We start from the raw sequence: 19,077 nt of genomic DNA, 5'->3' as shown, positions 1-19,077 counted from the left end.
TGCTGTCATTGTTCATTTTAGTCAAACCATACAGTTTGAAAACGAGGCGCGGCTCCAACTAGAAAACAATGTTTTGATGCATTGGATGTGCTGAATGTGCATATTAAGGCAGTACAGGAGGAGGTGCACATTAATAATCCTCCAGGACTGTAACATGCTCATGTTTAACCCAAACAATGTGTCATGTGACTGCAGTTGCTTCACATCCAGGTCGGAACACCTTCTCACCACAAACCAACCGCACCAGAGTTCCTTTGGAACCGGACTGAGACCACCTCTTCAAGAAGGTCTCAGTCCGGTTGTTTTGGTGCGCACCTGAGTGTGATTGCTGTGTTCACACCTGCCCAAACGAACCGCACTGAGGGGGCAAATGAAGTTGAGTTTGATTGAACCGAACCAAACAGGGCAGGTGTGAAAGTAGCCTTAGAATTGTCGTGTTATCAGTACCCCAGAATATGTCCACATAGAGAGCAGGTCCTCGTCTATGGAGATCACCATGTTTCTCATCATTCAGTGCAGATGTGTTCTTGAAGTTCATATCAGTGACAGTCCGACACATCAGCTGTACATCTTTTGCAGATTGTCTTTAATGTGCTGGACGAACAGAAACATGAGGACGAAACTTTGAACCAAAAACAGTGTTACTATTCGACTGGTCATCGGTTTTAAATGCGCTGTCATCCATCATTGCGACTTCTGACAGCTTCCAGTCACCTTCTAATCAGCTGTCAATCACCTGTCATCTGTTTGCAGCTCAGTCGATGTGATGCGTCCCGCTGTGCAAAGGATTGTGGGTCAGAATATCCAGAAAAGCACACTGGCTTACATACAGCAAAATCAGACCAGATGTAGCAGACCATCCTGGTATTTCTGCCGTACTGTATTTGACACACGATGTATTGGGACATACAGTCAGTGTGTGGCTTCATGCTTCAGGCCCCGTCTGAAAGCAGGTCATGTGACATGTTTCATGTATGACCTGAGCCGCTGCAGCCTCGGCGGCCTCTCAGCTGCAGCAGCAGAAGGAGGTTTCCATCCCTCTGAGACTGAAGCTCTCCTGCCAAGGTTACACTTAGTGTTCGCTGCTGCTGCTGTGGAATTTATTATCAGCCTATATTTATTCTTCTCCGCTGGGATTCACTCTGCTGCTTATTTCAGCTACATTGGTGGTTTTTAACATCAGAGAGGAATCCTCACTGCTGCTGCTGCTGCTGCTGCTGCTGGGTAACAACCTCACACTAAGGTTAATTAACAAACAGTTCAACAACTTACAGTGTTCATATTACACAGTGTATCATACATGTGCATGTACATCTTTACACTCTACATTTTGGAGATAAAGCTGAATTTAATATGTCAGGCATAGCTGGACAATAAACATAAAGCCACAGTGAGTTAGCCTAGCTTAGCTTAGCATGAAGACTGGAAGCAGATGTGGTGAGCCTGGCTCTGTGCAAAGGAAACAAAACAGCTCTCTGATTAGCATGTTTATATGTGGTTTATTGAATCTGAACAAAAGTGTAAATTGTAAAAATTACGAAAATGACTTGCATGCTTTTTCCATACTCCCATCATAAACCTGCAAATGATTGTCTTTACTGTCTGTTTTTTATGTGGTTTGATAAAATAACAGATTATAGAGTAGGTATATTGGTACCACTTTATAAATCTCCTCTTATTAATGCAATACTTGCATCTATAACTGCTAAACAGAAAGTATGAACATCAACGACAGGGACGTTTCACAACCTGGTAACCCAGGACACCCAACCCTCATATCAACAAGTGAACTTTGTATTTGCAGGAGACGGTGATACTGATGGTGATCATACCGTGAACTGTTGCTGACCTACGATACTGAATAAAAATGTAACTGGATGGGGAATCTCTCCTTTATTTGGTTATATTAAAGCCGCTACAAGGCACTTTTAACTGGATATGCAAAAGTCTCTCGTTTCTGCTGATGTCTGTGTGTGACCTACAACAGCAAATGAGACCATCGGTGTGAAGATAAGCTATTTCTATATAGTGTATATCCATAGCTTTAGGAAACTGTCTCCGGGTCCGCCCCAGGTCGCTTCCAGGACGAAACGATTTACGGCACTCAGACAGCACACGTCATCTTACCTAGCTGCTTACATTTAGTGACTCTTATAAATAGTCAGTATTCCTCCTCCTCGATCCGACGTCCGCGGGGAGTTAAAATAGCAGCAATCATCGGGTAAAAGTTCTGTGAAAGCACTGGACTCGCCAACAGTCAGCCACGTCTCAGTCACACAGAGAAAATCCAATCCTCGGGAAGTCAGGAAATCCTTCAGGATAAACGTTTTGTTTGCTAGTGATCTAGCATTTACCAGCCCAATTCTGGCAGGAGCCGGCAGGTCCACGGCGTTAGCTGTCCGGGGAGCCACACACAGAGGCCGCAGGCTGCGTAGATTCATCCCGCTCCAGCGGGGACGAGAAGAGCAGGGGCCGCGGGGCTGGAACACCTCCTCCGGGCCGAAGACAGGTACCAGCCAGGCGTCTACAGGGTCCAGCGAGTGCCGAGAAATAAAGAGGCGAGGCACCGCTCCATACTCAGTCCAAGAAGCTGTGGAAGTGCTCGCCAAACAGGCCTTCAGCCTTACCAGCCGACCGCTGCGTTTACCCCGCCGGCGGTGGCCGGAGAGGTGGAGCTGGGGCGTGGCAGAGGTACGACAGCAGTGATACCTGAGGAGAGACAAGATGGCGGCACCGAGTGACGGCAGGTTCGCTGCTCTGAGAGAGTTTGGAGAAACCGAAGAAAATATGGACGATATCAATGAAAGTATTCAAGAATCGATAGCTGATGCAGTTACCAATGCAGTTGCCGACGGAACGAGTGCTTTGGCTGACGGATTGAGCAAGAAGAAGCCGACTACGTGCGGCGCTCACAACACAAGGCAGTCAGCATCAAAGGAGGGTGCTGATAAGGACCTGAGTGTGGGCGACTTAATTAAAGAAATCATCCCGAAAGTTATAGATGCGCTGACTCCATTAATAAGTTCCGTAGTGACGGCGGCTGTAAATGAATCTACTAAACTCGTGCTCCAAGAGTAGGGAAAACACATGGACATGATCAGAAGAGGACAAGAGTCAGCTGTGAAAGCAGCGACCAAAGCTGCGATGGAGATAAGCAAACTGAAGTTTGAGTGTGACAAAGTTGAGCAAACTACTCGCAAGACAAACATTATCATTAGAGCAATCCCGTTAACAAACGGTGAGAACACAAAGAAAGTAGTAGTTGATCTGGCAGCCGAGATGGGAGTGGAGATGAAAGAGCAGGACATCAGCGTAAGCTACCGTCTGCCAGGGAAACGTGGAAGAGTGCACGAGGCTGAAGATCAACACCGCAGCAGAAACATTTTTGTCAAGTTTGTCAGGTATGAAACCAAACTTCAAATTATAAGAAACAAAAAACGTCTAAGGAGTATTGATGGGAAAAACAGAGTCTTTATTGAGGAAGACCTTACGCCTTTGAGAGGAAAGATCCTGAGACAAGTGAGGATGGATCCAGAGATTAAAAGAGCCTGGACAATGGACGGTAACATCTGTTGCATCATTAAGGACAACGATCAGGAGGTGAAGAAAACCATCTACTCCGGTGATGAGCTAATGTCCAAACTGGGATGGTCTGCAGAAAAAGCCCAGAGTGTCGGGATTTATGTAGACTTCCCCTAGACCAGCGCTGACCCCTCACTACATGCAACTTGTATCAAGGATGTAACTCGTAAAAATTCTTCCGGTCGATTTAAGACTAAACAGGAGACAGATATCAAATTCCTTGGACTAAATGTGTGTGGATTACGTGCTAAATTTCAACTTGGGATTCTTACGGAATACATTAAAGACTGACTTTGTTTGTTTAACAGAGACCAAAACAGATAATATCTGTAAATCAGACTGTGATGGATTTACTCCTTTCGTGCTAGAAAAGAAGAAATCAAGTTATAAACATGGTGGTATACATGGGGTATGTCTATTAGTTAAAAATGAGGCTGCAAATTATGTTCAGGAGATAAAAGACACTACTTCTGACGCCATCCTGTGGACTAAAGTGGCCAAAGCAGCTTTTGGGTTGAAATCATCTTGGGAACAGTTTATGTGCCACATGAAGGATCTATTTTTTTCAACAAGGACTATTTTGGAAATGTTTCCCAAGATATTTCATTTATGAACAGTAAATACAGTTTACCAGTAGTGATGTTGGGTGATTTCAATTCAATGATTTAAATGTAGGTGACGTAGGAACGAATATTAGAAATGGGCTGTCTTTTGATGGCGAAATGCTTTTAAACAGTGACATAAATGATTTTTCTTTGATGGATCTACGGAGGGTCAGTGAAGATTTAATGACTAATAATAACGGTCACAGCCTAATTGACTTATGTCAAAGTTCAGAGTTGAAGATTGTAAATGGAAGATTTGGGTCTGATTGGGTGTTACACCTGTTTTAACTATAATGGTAACAGCGTTATTGACTATACCACAGTGTCAGCTTGTTTGTTAGCACAGATTATCTATTTCTGTGTTGATCCCTTAGACAAATGTTTGTCAGATGTCCACTGCCCTATTAGTTTAACTATAAGAGCTAATAACTTGGGTACTCATAAGTGTGAAACTCTTACAGATACTGCTTATTATGATCCCGAAAAAGAGAATAGACACATGGCCCATTTAATGTTTAAACACCGATGGAAATCTGAGCTAAAAGCCACATACCAAGAATCCTTTAATTTAGAAGTTATAAAAATGTATGATTCAATGATTGATGCGATTAATATTTCCAATACAAATCTGGTTGAAATAAATAACATTAGTAAAGGTATATGTGACATTATGGTAGATCCTGCTAAAAGTTTGGGTTTATGTAAGGCATATGGTCAGGTTCTGTACAAACTTGGTAGAACGTCAAAAAAACTACAGAAGAGAAAACGCTGGTTTAATGCTGAATGTGTTGAGGCCCGTAGAAAATATTTTGAATCCATGAATATATTTAAATTTAACCGCTCTGCTCAATGTAAAGTTGAAATAAAATGTATAGCTAGAAAGTATAAATCCATCATAAGGAATATGATTCTTTACATAGGAAACTTCGTACACTTAAGAAATCTAATAGTAATGAATATTGGTCTATTCTAAATGCAGGTAAACCATCTGGAAGATTAGGAAATGTATCTATAGAAACCTTTGCTGAATATTTTAAGAAACTCAGCCAAAAATCGAGTGATAATTGTACACCAGAAGACCAGCAACTTGACCTCAGACAAGTCACCTCTCCTACAAATGAATGCATAAATGATTTGTTTACTTTGGAAGAAATACAGCGAATTGTAAAAAAATTAAAAAATAAAAAAGCGAATGGTATCGATGAAGTTATAAATGAATATATAAAGAACTCCCCTTTGGAAATGCTGAACATTTTAGTAAAATTCTTTAATTTGGTACTGATATCAGGTATAGTCCCCACTGACTGGTGTTTAGGAGTGATAAAACCATTATACAAAAACAAGGGACCAGTAGACGATCCTGAAAATTACAGAGGTATTACTTTACTTAGTTGTGTTGGTAAGCTTTTTACGGCTATAATAAATTACAGACTACCTGCTTATAAAGAGTCTGAAAGAATTCTTGGAGAAGAGCAGGCAGGGTTTAGGAAAGGCTTTTCAACCCTTGACCATATTTTTGTTCTTCACTCACTGGTTGAATGGTACCTGCATAAGAAAAAAAGACTATTGTGCTTTTGTTGATTATAAAAAAGCGTTTGATTTGGTAGATAGGTCATCACTATGGTTTAAATTAGTTGCACTTGGTATAAACGGAAGAGTATTAAATGTGATACATAATATTTATGAGAATGCCAAATCTTGTGTTAGAGCTGGTTATGATTTATCTGAACAATTTGTATGTAATGTAGGAGTGCGTCAGGGGGATAAAACAAAGGTTGTTATTTTCTCTAGGGGGAAATTACAGATACTCCCAGAATTTAAGTTTGGTTCAGATAAATTAGAAGTTACTTTTGAGTATGACTATCTTGGAACGTTATTTAATTTTAATGGATGATTTGATAAAGCAATAACTAAGCAAGTTAAACTAGCTAAAAGAGCTTTATTCTCCTTGGAAAACAGAGTTACTAGATTACAGTTACCTGTTGATATACAATGTGAGTTATTTGACCAGCTTATAGTGCCTATTCTTTTATATGGAAGTGAAGTCTGGGGATTTCATAAACTTGACCAAATTGAAATGCTTCACAGATCTTTCTTGAAACGTTTACTTAATGTTAATAAACGCACAGCAAATTGTATTATTTATGGAGAGTTTGGTCGAAATAGATTAGATTTAAAGGTAAACATGAGAATGATTAACTTTTGGGTACATTTAATTAGTCATAATACAGCAAAAATCTCTTTGACTGCGTTTATTGTTTTCAAGACTTTGTACGATGACAATATTTTTCAGTGTAAATGGATTTCCAAAGTTAAAAATATTCTTGATGATTGTGGTTTATCGTACTTATGGCATGACGCTGGACGGATGATGAAATATTTCAAATTAATGATTGAACGTAGATTATCTGACGTGGAACTGCAGAGACGGCATGAGAAATTACAAAGCAACCCTTTATGTGATAGTTATAAATTGTTTAAAACTGATTTCACTTTGTTTGTTTGTCTAAGTTTCGGTGTGGAAATCATAAGTTACCTATCTCTGAGCACAGGTATGACCGTGAAAATGTCCCTCGGCAATGTACTCTTTGTTTGACTGGCAGTCGAGGAGATGAATATCATTATGTACTTGTGTGTTCTTTTTTTGATAAAGAGAGAAGAGAGTTGGTCGGACAGTTTTATAGAACAAATCCAAATATTTATAAGTTTCAAAAGTTAATGTCATCTTGAAAAGTAAAGGTCTTGTCAAATTTGTTGAAACTTTTAAAGAAAATCTTGAATAGTTTCTCTTGATTTGCTTTGACTTGTATGTATGTACACAAATTCTGTTTTATTTATTTTGCTGTGCATTGGCTGCCGCCTGTTCTGATTTGTTGATGTTATTTTTTTGTCTGCCCCTTATACCCCGGGGAGGGGTCAAAAGGTATAAATGAAATGAAATGAAATGAAAAGAGGTGAGCTGGGATCCCCGATAGGAGCGGGGGCAAAGTTTTCCCATCTTGTTGTTTCATTCATCCCCAAAACAAACATATGTGCGAGCCAGGTAAGCGTCTTTACGACAATACGCATAAAAGCTCATGAGAAATGTAGGCTTCATTCCGGCAAAACACTACTGTTTTTGTCCACAGGGTCGCCACAATCAACTCAAAATGAAAGTTCCTTGTCAGGGCTTTAAAAAAGAGACTTGTTACATGTGCTTTAATTTCTGAAAAATGGTTTCAAGTTTCAATTAATGTAAACAAAAATGTTTGTTCAATCAAAAAAACTTCTATTTTCACTCCTTTAAGTGAGCTTCTTACTCATATGAATAATTGTGTCATGCAATGAAACCACATTATTTTCTGAGATGGTAATTGTACGGTGAAAATCTCTCACCACTGCGACCCTACTGGACAGATGCCTTTTTCCAAACAGGCTGTTTTTTAGGTGATATTTATTTCAAACATGTAAAAAAAAAAAAGACATGAACATACAAAAAAGCAGATGGAAAGAAATATTTTTATACAATGACAAATAATGAAAAGCATAATTTAGCCGCACGATGGTGCAGTGGTTAGCATTGTCGCCTCAGAGCCTTTCTGTGTGGAGTTTGCATGTTCTCCCTGTGTCAGCGTGGGTTTCCTCCAGGTGCTCCAGCTTCCTCCCACAGTCCAAAGACATGCAGGTTAACTGGTGACTCTAAATTGTCCGTAGGTGTGAATGTGAGTGTGAATGGTTGTCTGTCTCTATGTGTCAGCCCTGTGATAGTCTGGTGACCTGTCCAGGGTGAACCCCGCCTCTCGCCCAGTGTCAGCTGGGATAGGCTCCACCCCCCTCAGCGACCCCCAACAGGATAAGCGGTTACAGAAAATGAATAAATGAAGTTTGATTTACACATTCAAAAAGGAGGAAGCATAAACGTATTAAACCCCACCCCTTCTCCATAAGTCATCCAGTGAAATGAAACAGCTTCCTCAGAACTTTATTTGTATAGAACAGTTCATACAATAAGTGCAACTCAAAGTGCTTTACGTAATTAAATGTGAAAATACACATAAAGACAGTGTAAGAGAGTAAATAAGAATCAAATACAGTTGCAATCAAATTTATTCAACATCCCCTTGCATATTAGGCTTATTGGCAAAATATACAATTTCTCAGCTGTTTGCAATAAACAAATTACACAAGAACTGTTTAAGTAGTTCAATGAAACTAATATTACAAGGGTTATGATCCAAATTCAACATAAAATGCTACTTTTAATGACTACTGCAGTCTCAAAATTATTCAACCCCTTCATGACAAGCATCTTCAGTACTTATTAGAGCACCCTTTTGCTGTTATGACCTGCTGCAAACGTGATGCATAGCCAGACACCAGCTTCAGACAGCGTTCCTGAGGAATCTCAGCCCATTCCTCATGGGCAATGGCCTCCAGTTCAGTAATATTCTTGGGTGTGCGTTTTGCAACCGCCTTCTTCAAATCCCACCAGAGATTTTCTATGGGGTTCAAGTCAGGCGACTGTGACGGCCAGTCTAGAATCTTCCATTTCTTCTTCTGAAACCAAGCCTTGGTGGACTTTGAGGTATGCTTTGGATCATTATCCTGTTGGAAGGTCCAGTGACGACCAAGCTTCAGCTTCCTCACAGACGACATGACGTTTTTACCTAAGATTTCCTGATACTTGACTGAATCCATCGTGCCCTCCACACGCTGCAGGTTTCCAGTGCCAGAGGCAGCAAAGCAGCCCCAGAGCATCACTGAGCCACCGCCGTGCTTCACTGTAGGCAGGGTGTTCTTTTCAGCATATGCTTCATTCTTCTTCTTCCAGACATACCGCTGTTCCATAGGCCCGAAAAGTTCCAGTTTTGTTTCATCGCTCCACAGAACAGAATTCCAAAACTTCTGTGGCTTATTTATATGGTTTTGAGCATATTGGAGCCGACTTTTCTTGTGCTTTTGGGTCAGTAGTGGTGTACGTCTTGGAGTCCGGGCATGGAGCCCTTCGGTGTTTAGTATGCGCCTTATTGTACAAACTGAAACCTCAGTGCCTGCTGCCACCAAGTCTTGCTGCAGGTGTTTTGCAGTCACTCGAGGGTTTTTGAACACTTGCCTCCTCAGGAATCTGCTGGCAGCTGGTGACAGTTTCCTCTTTCTGCCACGTCCAGGTAGTGTAGCCACTGTTCCTTTGACTTTGAACTTGCGAACTATGCTTCCAACTGTATCTCTAGGAACATTCAGAGCTTTTTCTATCTTTTTGTATCCTTTTCCTTGTTTGTGCAAGGCAATGATTTCTTCTCTGAACTTTCTGGACAATTCTTTTGACTTAGCCATATTTCTAACATGCAATCAAACGTCACTCTCAACAAAACCCCTAGCCAGTCCAGGTATTTATGTGTTCTATCTCAAACACACCTGAACTAATGAAGCCCTTGATTAGTTGCACCAGGTGTGCTTGAGACAGGGGGTTGAATAATTTTGAGACTGCAGTAGTGATTAAAAGTAGCATTTTGTGTCGAATTTGGATAAAAACCATGGTAATATTAGTTTTATTAAACTATTTCAACTGTTCTTGTCTACTTTGTTTATTGCAAACAGCTGAAAAATTGTACATTTTACCAATAAGCCTAATATGCAATGGGGGTTGAATAATTTTGATTGCAACTGTACATATTCTTACACAGACACATACACACACACATAAAAAAATACGTACTAGGTTTAATAATTAAATAAAAGCTACAAAACACAGTCTAAAAAGAAAGTTTTTAAGATTTCATTTGAAGCTGTCGTATGAATCAGAGTCATAAATCACCAATTATCTTTGCCTTACAAAAAAATAGATATCAATATTACATATATATCTTAATGATGGAGTCCTTAAAGTGAATAAATATGATATTTAATGTTATTATATGTGCTGGTCATGTTCAGCAGCTCCCACAGTTACGTCTGGATTTTTCATTAGAAAACCAGATTTATTTTTATCCTTTAAATTTACTATATTAGCAGAAACAGTTTAAATGAATACATTTATTACTGTTCTTTACTTCCAGCACACAAAAAATTGACAATTGATGCTCTCCATTCTCAGGACATGTTTTTATTGTGTGTACCCAAGGTGCGTTGGCAAGTGAGCATTTTTGTCTGCAGCTCCTTATATGTGGAATCTTCAGAAGGACTTACTGTAAAGTTGCACTCACTGGTTCTTTGCAGCCATTTTAAAGCTCTGCTGCAGGATCTTTGTACACAGTCTTCTATATGCCAGTGTCACAGTGTACCGTAGCTGGTCTTTGTCATCATGTGTAGGTTCAGGTTTTTTGTGTTTTTCTGGTTGACTTCTAGAATATATTAACAAGATTTTTGTCTTTGCTTTGCAGTGTTCTTACTTTGTGTTTTATGTCGCTCATTTTAGAGCTGTACATTTTTATTCTGTATTTTTGTTCTGCCTTGTTGGTCTGTAACTTTATGTTGCTGCCTGTCGCTGTTGAAAAAGAGATGTTTAATCTCAGGAGGTTTTTCTGGTAAAATTTTATTTATTTCATTTAATTATTTAAAGACAAGTGTTTTTACAGCACCTTTCACACACAAAGGTTATTTAACGTGATTTACGAGTGAAAGATAAGAAAATAAAAGTATTTTAAAAAATATATAGAATAAAATATGATAAAGAAAAGCTCAGGTAGTTTTATTAATAAAGTCGGTGTAAAATAATATTTCCACTGTCAGACTGTGTCCAGCAGGGGGGGCTGCAGCCACCACAGCCCTCCTGTCCTGCGCCTCTGTAACACAGCTCATGTCTGTCACTGTTGTTATAAAATATAAAATGTTCTGATCAATACACAATATATTGATTTTTAATAATCAGTAATAACCAGACTGTGGGTCTGTATGTGACCGTGTTTGTTTATCTTTTGTGTTTGTAATAAATCTACCAATAAATCATTGTTTTTGTTTTTTAATTATGATTATTAACCCGGTGTTGCCCCTCTGTGTCCCGGCTGTCTCAGGCTCCACCGGCGGGTCGGTACCGGCTGACAGACACCAGACCCGGACCGTCGTGCACGGCGCTCTGCCTCTCGGAGACGCGCCCCCGGGTTGGTTCCGTCCTACCGGAGGCAGCGGCGGCAGCAGCTCGGTGTCTGCTCGCTCAGATGCACCAGAGCGCGTGAGAGGAGTCAGACAGACACACGGACCGTCTCCAGCTCCACCTGCACCGGGATTTATTCTCCTCACACACACCGGAGCTCCGAACGGATCCTGAACCGGTAAGAAGAACTCTGCTCTCTGTCTCCGGCGTGTGTGTGCGTGTGTGCGTGTGTGTGTGTGTGTGTGTGTTTCTCCCGGTGATGGCACGCTGCTGTCAGCCCGCTGCTCGGTGTAAACCTCAGTCCATCACACACACACACACACACACACACACACCGAGCTGCTCGGAACAAACCGGGACATTAAATCGGTGTGAATGATCCTTGTTGTGTGCACGAGCCACGGTGATGTCAGCGTGTCTGCGCTCTGGTGAACGGACGGTTTGTTCGGTAACAAAGACTCTGCGTGGATCCTCCTTTTGTTCAACAGTTTCTCCTCTCAAAGTGTCACACACTGATCCGGGGTCAGATTCACCCCGAGGTGTCTGTAGGGACAGGGAGGAAGAGGAGGAGGAAGAGGAGAGGATGAGGAGTGAAAGTGTGAAAACACACACACGTATCTGTTTGTAGAAAAAGTGTGATAAGAACAAACACTTCACACCTGAGAGGCTGCATGTTGCTGCTCTACCTGATGATGATGATGATGATGATGATGTTTGTTTGGATGGAGATCAGCTGTGATGAAGGAGAGGATGTCCTTGGTGTGAAGTCACCTTGACGACCCTTCAGCATCACGGAGCTGCTCTACTCCTCATTCACCTGCTACAACATCACAGCTCCTCTCTACATAACTACAGTATTACATCTAATAAACCTGCTGACACACGAACACAGTCTGTGCTGCAGTAAATGTATGTGTGTGTTTTTGAAGTTTAGACACTGAAATAAATCAGAATACTTCAGTTTAATTCAGTGCAGCTGTATTTATTCTGACACAGCAGCTCAACACTTCAACACTGTGTTAATAACAACTCTAAAAACAGCTGAATGAAACCAGGGCTGCATGATGTGCAGGCTGATGTTGAGATATGCGTCTCAGTTTTAGTTGGAATGATCATTTTTGTATTTTACTTTTACTGACATGAATATAAAAATGATGCTGATGTGATTTTTGCTGCCATCTGTATCAAACATGACGTTCCTCTCACGTCTGGAATATGATCTTAGGCCGCAGCATCACTCAGTACATTTACATGACATCAGAGAAAATGGATTTATTGTGTCAGACTAACTCACCCAGATAACACGACTGGGACCTGAACCCCTCCTGCATGTATACAGTCGATCAGACACAAACTGGCCGCTCTGAGCATGCTCCATAGTTTCCACCCTGACTTTGACCCAGAAGAAGAAGCCGGTAACAACATGGAGAAATCTACATCCAGAGCTGTGACTTTTTGCACGGATGAAATACACAGAGCTGTAAAGTTGTCCACCATGGTACCAGTTAGCAGCTAGCTAACCGTAGCTAACTTGTTTGTCCATTGTTTGGTCTGTGACGTAATAAAAAGGTCCAACAAGCTGAAGGGGGCATATCTCCACCTATCGTAGAGGAGTCAGGCATACTTTGGTCAATAATGGATTCCCTTCCCGTTCTTGTATACTGGGAGGACAGTAGTCCAGTTAAATGGCCTAGTCGAGCTGGAACTGTAGCCCCAGTTAACTGTGCGCCACGATCAGGGGTGTAACTGTGGACAGTGCCAGCAGCGCACCTGTGTTTAAAAACACTAAACAAAACCTCACATTAAATTAAAATTGGTGCCGTTTGCTTTAAGCTGCAGGCCCTCGAAATGCAAATACACTTCCTCATGATTTTTCTTTTCTTTTTTCTTTTAATACTTTATTGCAATGTTTCTTTCATCTTCTTCATAAACAATATTTCCAATTTCATTGCATTTTTATACACTTTTTTTCAGTCATATATTTCAGTCAAATCCCCCCCCCTCCCCCCCCCCCCCCAAAAGAAACAAAACACAGAACAAAAAAAAGTAAAATGAAAACAAACACACACACACACACACACACACACACAGAAACCAAACAAACAAAAACTAAGAACAAATGAAATGGGGACGGGACACTGCTCATTTCATGTCTTTAATTTGGTTAAAAATTTCCGTTGTTTTGGTAAACCTATCTTTACAAAATAACTTGTTCCATTTGTATATGTGATCCCTGTTTGTAGAAGTTAATCTTTCCATATCCAAAATTTGTTCTGTTGCTAATACCCATGCTTTTAATTAAACAAGTTTGCATGTTTTTGTCACCTGTTTCATGGCCGATACTCTCAATATGTTGAAAAAATAAATATCTTTTGATTTTATCTTTGCTCCTAAATGGAGACGTAACCAATTTTCAATTTTCAAAAATTCTTTTCAATCAAATATATACTTAAGAGTTTTTTGGGCTTCTTCCCAATATGTTGTCAATACTGGGCATGTAAAGAAGGAGGGTATATAATTTACCTCCTGTTCCCCACATTGTTTTCCTGTCTTGAGTAAAACAGCAATCTGTAACAAAATGAAATGCTTATTCTACATAAACTACAAAAACTCTGAATAAACCGTATAGTTTTAATAGAAAAAAAATCATTCACTGTAAAAACTCAATTAAACGCCCAGTCCCTTTTACCAGCCTGGTGTGGCTACACATGTAGACAAATACAGGCCTCTTTCAGTTAGAGGCCTGGTCTGGTTACCAAGCAGCACAAGTTCTTCAGATGTATAAAACCAGGCTGTTGGCTACCTTAATCATTTGTCCATTCCTCTTTCACCCTGTAAGTTATTCATATTGCTTCAGTCAGTAAGGGTCGTCACATCAAAAGAGTTTTTCATAAAAGATCAATCGAAGTTGTTTTAACAGGATAAAGTGGTGTTGTGACGGTGTGCTAGGTGCCGTAAGTCTCTCTGTCAGAGTTAGATCGAATGAATGACTCGTAACTGAAGTATTATCTGAAGCCTAATTTTTATACAAGTATTTTTAATACTGGTTTAAATAAACAATTTGATTGTATTTCCTGATCTTTGCTGAGCAACAGTTTTGTGTGAAAGGAATTAAAGTCCTGTCCCAAATACAGGCCTGTTGATTTCAGTGATTTAAAGGAACAGTGCACCCAAAAATGTAAATTCAGCCATTATCTACTCACCCATATGCCGAGGGAGGCTCAGGTGAAGTTTTAGAGTCCTCACATCACTTGCAGAGATCCAAGGGGAGAGGAGGTAGCAACACAACTCCACCTAATGGAGGCTGACGGCGCCCCAGATTCAAACGTCCAAAAACACATAATTGAAACCACAAAGTATCTCCATACTGCTCGTCCGTAGTGATCCAAGTGTCCTGAAGCCCCGACATAAAAAGTTGTTTGGAAAAACGTCATTTGAACTCTGTTTTTAGCCTCATTGTAGCCTGTAGCTCTGACTGCTTCTCTGTGCACCGCGTCATGTGTGTGCAAGCTAATTGAAGTTTTACACTAAATGAATAATTTATTTTTTTTATTGATATCTTTGTCATGTACAGATATGTAATGATGATTGTTGGGTAACATGTGTTGATGCTGCCTAATGTCAGGTCTTTATTTGATCATGTGACCAGACGATACGATGGTGAAGCTAGTTTAGGTGCAAAATCTGTCCAGACCGACAAGCTGAGCACATCTGAAGTCCAGCCAGCAGCCGTGACTCTCAGACAGAGGAGTGTCAGTAAGAAGGACAAGAGAGAAACCAACAGATGGAAAAAGTATCAAAGCTCCCTACATTAGATTCTCCTGGCAAAACTAATGACTGGCGTGCACTTTGTCGTAACCACCTTACACCACTGACCACGATGCTTCACTGATAATGACAAAGTATGTTGTGACACATTTTACCGTCATCAAACAAGTGCTGTGAGCTGCTGCACTCGGCCATGTTGGGATAATATTTAGATTGTGCAGCCATAAACAGACATCAGGATGTTTTTGGCTGATGTGAGGCGTCCATGTTTATTTGGTTTTGAGGCTCTGATTTATTAGTGAGTGTCGGGTCGGATCAGTCGGAGCGTTTAGACAAATCTAAGTCGTGATTACAGCTTGGAACGTTCACATATTTACAAGTTGGAAACTCATCGTTAAGACAAAAGCTCCTAATTTCATCCACTGTTCAAAGTTAATTTGAATCTGTTGCAGCTGTGAGCAGCTCCTCTGTTTGTGCAATGCATTGTGGGAGAGAAGCATGCATCAACAGCAGCTTGATACTTTAAACCTGCTCATGATTAGTTTGTTAAACCTACTGCTACTAAAACTGTTACTACAACAGCAGCAGTGGTAGAAGTAGCAGTAGTATATATGTGTATATTATATGTCTTGCCTTGAAGTTGTGTACATCTACACATTTCCACATTTGAATTTGACATTATATTCTTTATATTTCTAATGTTCTTGCAGCACCACCACACAGTGTTTATGTGACAAATAAACATTTGAATCTGGAGCAGCTGCAGACAAAAACACACACTGTTTGAGACAATATGAAATATGACAGATATGCAGCCGTTCATTAAACAACACAATCAGAGTCAAGTCCAGAGCTGCTGTGTGTTGAGCAGCTCAGACTCATAAACACGATGCTCTTAGTAACAGGTCACCTGGGTGACATCATCAGCACAACAGAGACGAGCAACATCAGGGAGACAAACACTTCCTGTAATCTGATCACTGCTGAGCTTCAGACTGTTTAACAGTTGAACTGTAAGAGAAACCACTTCACTCTGTGCTAGAGTTCTTGCACATATTAATATATTTACTATAATAACATCCTAATGGAAACACGAGAGTAGTAGATCAGACTAACTGTATCAGGCTGGAAACACACACCTCTCCTCCTCCTCATCATCATCATCATAATCAACAAACAGTGTCTGTGTTGTCTGGAGCCAAACATCAGCTGTTCCTTCATGACCTGACATGATGGTTTGACTGCTGCATATCAGCAGTGGAGTCACTGCAGCACAACCTGACACCACTGAATGCTGAGTCTGTGTGAGACCGGTCCAGTCTGACGGCCTCTCTGAGCCGCAGCTGAGGGATGACAGCGTCTACGCGACCCTCCGCATGTCCCGCAGGCCTGTGGGCTGATGGGAGAACATGGCTGATGAGTGCTCACAGGAGAAGAGAGGGAACAAAAACAACAGGCTGCATCATTCAGCGCAGACACGCTGGATCCTTTACACTTTACAAAATCTGCTGTTGGCATTATGTTTCCTGCAGCTCATTACACCGTGTGGCAAAAAGCAGCCTGTTAGCAGCTGTAATGCGATTATCCATCCTCTTCATGTCTTGGTGCAGACGCTGCAGAGCCACCTCGCAGACGTTAATTGACCCCACGCTGCAGCGCTCAATGGGGACGACTGCCGCTAATTGCGGTGGTATTTTGAGATACGGTGGGAGCATTAGGCTGTGTTCCACCACGGGAGGAATTATCCACCAGGGATGGCTCCACACGCTTTTCTCTGTGTGTATATGCCACTGGTTTTTATCACATCGTGGGGACCCAAACCTGACATCATCCTCACATTCTCAGGAGCAAAAAGGAGCTCTCTGCAATTAAAGCTCTCTTTTTGGGGTTTAAGGACGTCCTGTTCATACTGGACACAGAGTCAGATCTGAGTTAATGTTGCACTGCTGCAGCACAGTTACTGTGTGTAGAAGCACAAAGACATTTCACACTTAACACAGTCATTAAAGATACTGAAATAGCACTGTGGATTTTGTCCTCCATCAATAAAGTCACTTGTTGAAAGCGTCTCTTTGAATAAATGTTGGCATTTGTTGGTATGTGTTTTTACATTATTATGTAGTGGATATGTTATAAAAACATACAGTTTCACAACCCAAAAACTGCTGGAAACACAGCTACGACTTGCTAAAGTCAAGCCAGGTTTGGTGGCACAAACGAGACAGTAAACGCCACAGTGTGTCGCTTTAAAACCACCCAGGTTAAGTGAAACAAATGCCACTGAAAAGGCTGTGATGTGTTGCAAAAAACACCGCGATTTGATGGCACAAACGTCGCTTTGAACACCATAATAGCTCGCTAAAAACACCCAGGTTTGATGGCACAAACGGGAACTGCCCATTAGTTCGACAGCCCATTGTTCCGACCACGTTAAACCCATTGTTCCGAAGTCCGTTCTGAAATCATCATGATGCCCTGTGGTTAAGGTCTGGTTAGGTTTAAGCACAAAAACCAGTTGGTTAGGGTCAGGAAAAGATCATGGTGTGGGTTAAAATGAAAAAGAAAGTGGCAAACACATAAGCCGTGAGCCTGCTCCGCCTCAAGCCGGTCGCGGTGCACCATACGCCCGCCGCAAGCTGTTCAGCACCGCGGACAGTCGGACTAATGGGATGTCGAACCAATGGGCTGTCGAACCAATGACATGGACCCGGCACAAACTACCCTGGAAGTGTTGTCATGTGTCACTGAAAAACACCCAGGCTCTGTGGCACAAATGGCACTGTAAACATAGCCATTGTTTGCTAAAAATTACCCAGGTTTGGTGGCAGAAACGCAGCGATGTGTCTGTTAAGACACCCAGATTTGGTGGCACAAACTCCCCTGGAAATGTTGTAATGTGTCGCTGAAAAACAGCCAGGCTCTGTGGCACAAACGCCACTGTAAAGACAGCAGTTTCTCACTGAAAATCACCCAGGTTTTGTGGCACAAATTCTGCTGGAAATGTTGTGATGTGCCGCTGAAAAACACCCAGGCTGTGTGGCACAAATGTTAATTTAAACACAGCCATTGCGCACTAAAAAACATACAGGTTTGGTGGCACAAACTTCACTGGAAATGTTGTGATGTGTTGCAAAAACCCCCTCAGGTTTGGTGGCATAAACGTAGCTGGAAACATCATGACGTGTCACTAAATGCAGATTTAAACTCTTTAATGATGGATTAGTTCATCCACCTATAATCCATCAGCACAAACACCTGTGTGTATAACAAGCAGTGTACTTTTGTTGTGAACCTGTCCACGTCGGCTCATCTTACCGTTTGAATAATTCACCTTTAAATATCAGGAAAATACAGCACCATCCTGACTGTAGATCAAGTTTTTGTTGGTCAACGGATCAATCACATTTACTGTGTCAAAATGGCAACATGCCAACAATGCACCTGACCACACCTCATGTTAACAACGATACGTCCTTGCGCTGAAAGATGGGTGCAAGTGCATTTGCTATTTATACAACGTGGGCGCTGGACGTGAAACTGACAACTGAGTCGATCGGAAACTACTGATGAGAGTTACATTAGGACCCTCTGTGTGGCTCTGTGTTTAAGGTGAACTGTCCCTTTAAGGTGAGGCGTGTTCTGATGGTTAAGTTTAAGAATCAATTGAGAGGAGAGGCCTCTCAAGGATAGTGATTGTGTGTGTGTGTGTGTGTATTGATCTGGAGCCCCAGTATTCAGCAGACTGACTGTTGGCTCTGGAGCCAGTTTCTCTCTCTGCAGCTGTTTTTCATTCTCGGTCACATAAACGACACTGTGAGGTTTACAGCCCGCTCACTGTGAACAGTCCTGCAGCGTCTGCTCTCAGAACGCACATGTGCGTGTATTTTTTTTTTTTTTCACTGCTGTTTTACATTTGACTGTTTTTCTGTCACATTTTCTCTCCTGCGCGCTGCAGAGCACGTCTGACCTGATGCAAAGAGACAGATGTTGGTAAAGCTGCAGTTTCAGTATGAATGAAACCAGCGTGACCGTCAGGGTCCATCATTACAGGAA

The 19,077-nt window shown here is 41.3% G+C and overlaps 1 protein-coding gene across 2 annotated transcripts in view; it reads left to right on the top strand.

The window, feature by feature from the left end:
• The first annotated feature begins 11,207 nt into the window (after positions 1–11,207).
• enox1 (ecto-NOX disulfide-thiol exchanger 1) overlaps positions 11,208–19,077 on the top strand; it is a 137,942-nt gene continuing 130,072 nt past the window's right edge. The window contains exon 1 of one of the 2 annotated variants that reach the window (XM_033618165.2): positions 11,208–11,434. The gene's annotated coding sequence lies outside the window, so the exon portion shown is untranslated. The remainder of the gene's footprint in view (positions 11,435–19,077) is intronic. The other variant, XM_033618164.2, reaches the window with a different exon arrangement.

The sequence above is a fragment of the Epinephelus lanceolatus genome, chromosome 14 (assembly GCF_041903045.1).
Source record: "Epinephelus lanceolatus isolate andai-2023 chromosome 14, ASM4190304v1, whole genome shotgun sequence".
NCBI lineage: Eukaryota > Metazoa > Chordata > Actinopteri > Perciformes > Serranidae > Epinephelus > Epinephelus lanceolatus.
This window is presented reverse-complemented; position numbering and strand designations above follow the sequence as displayed.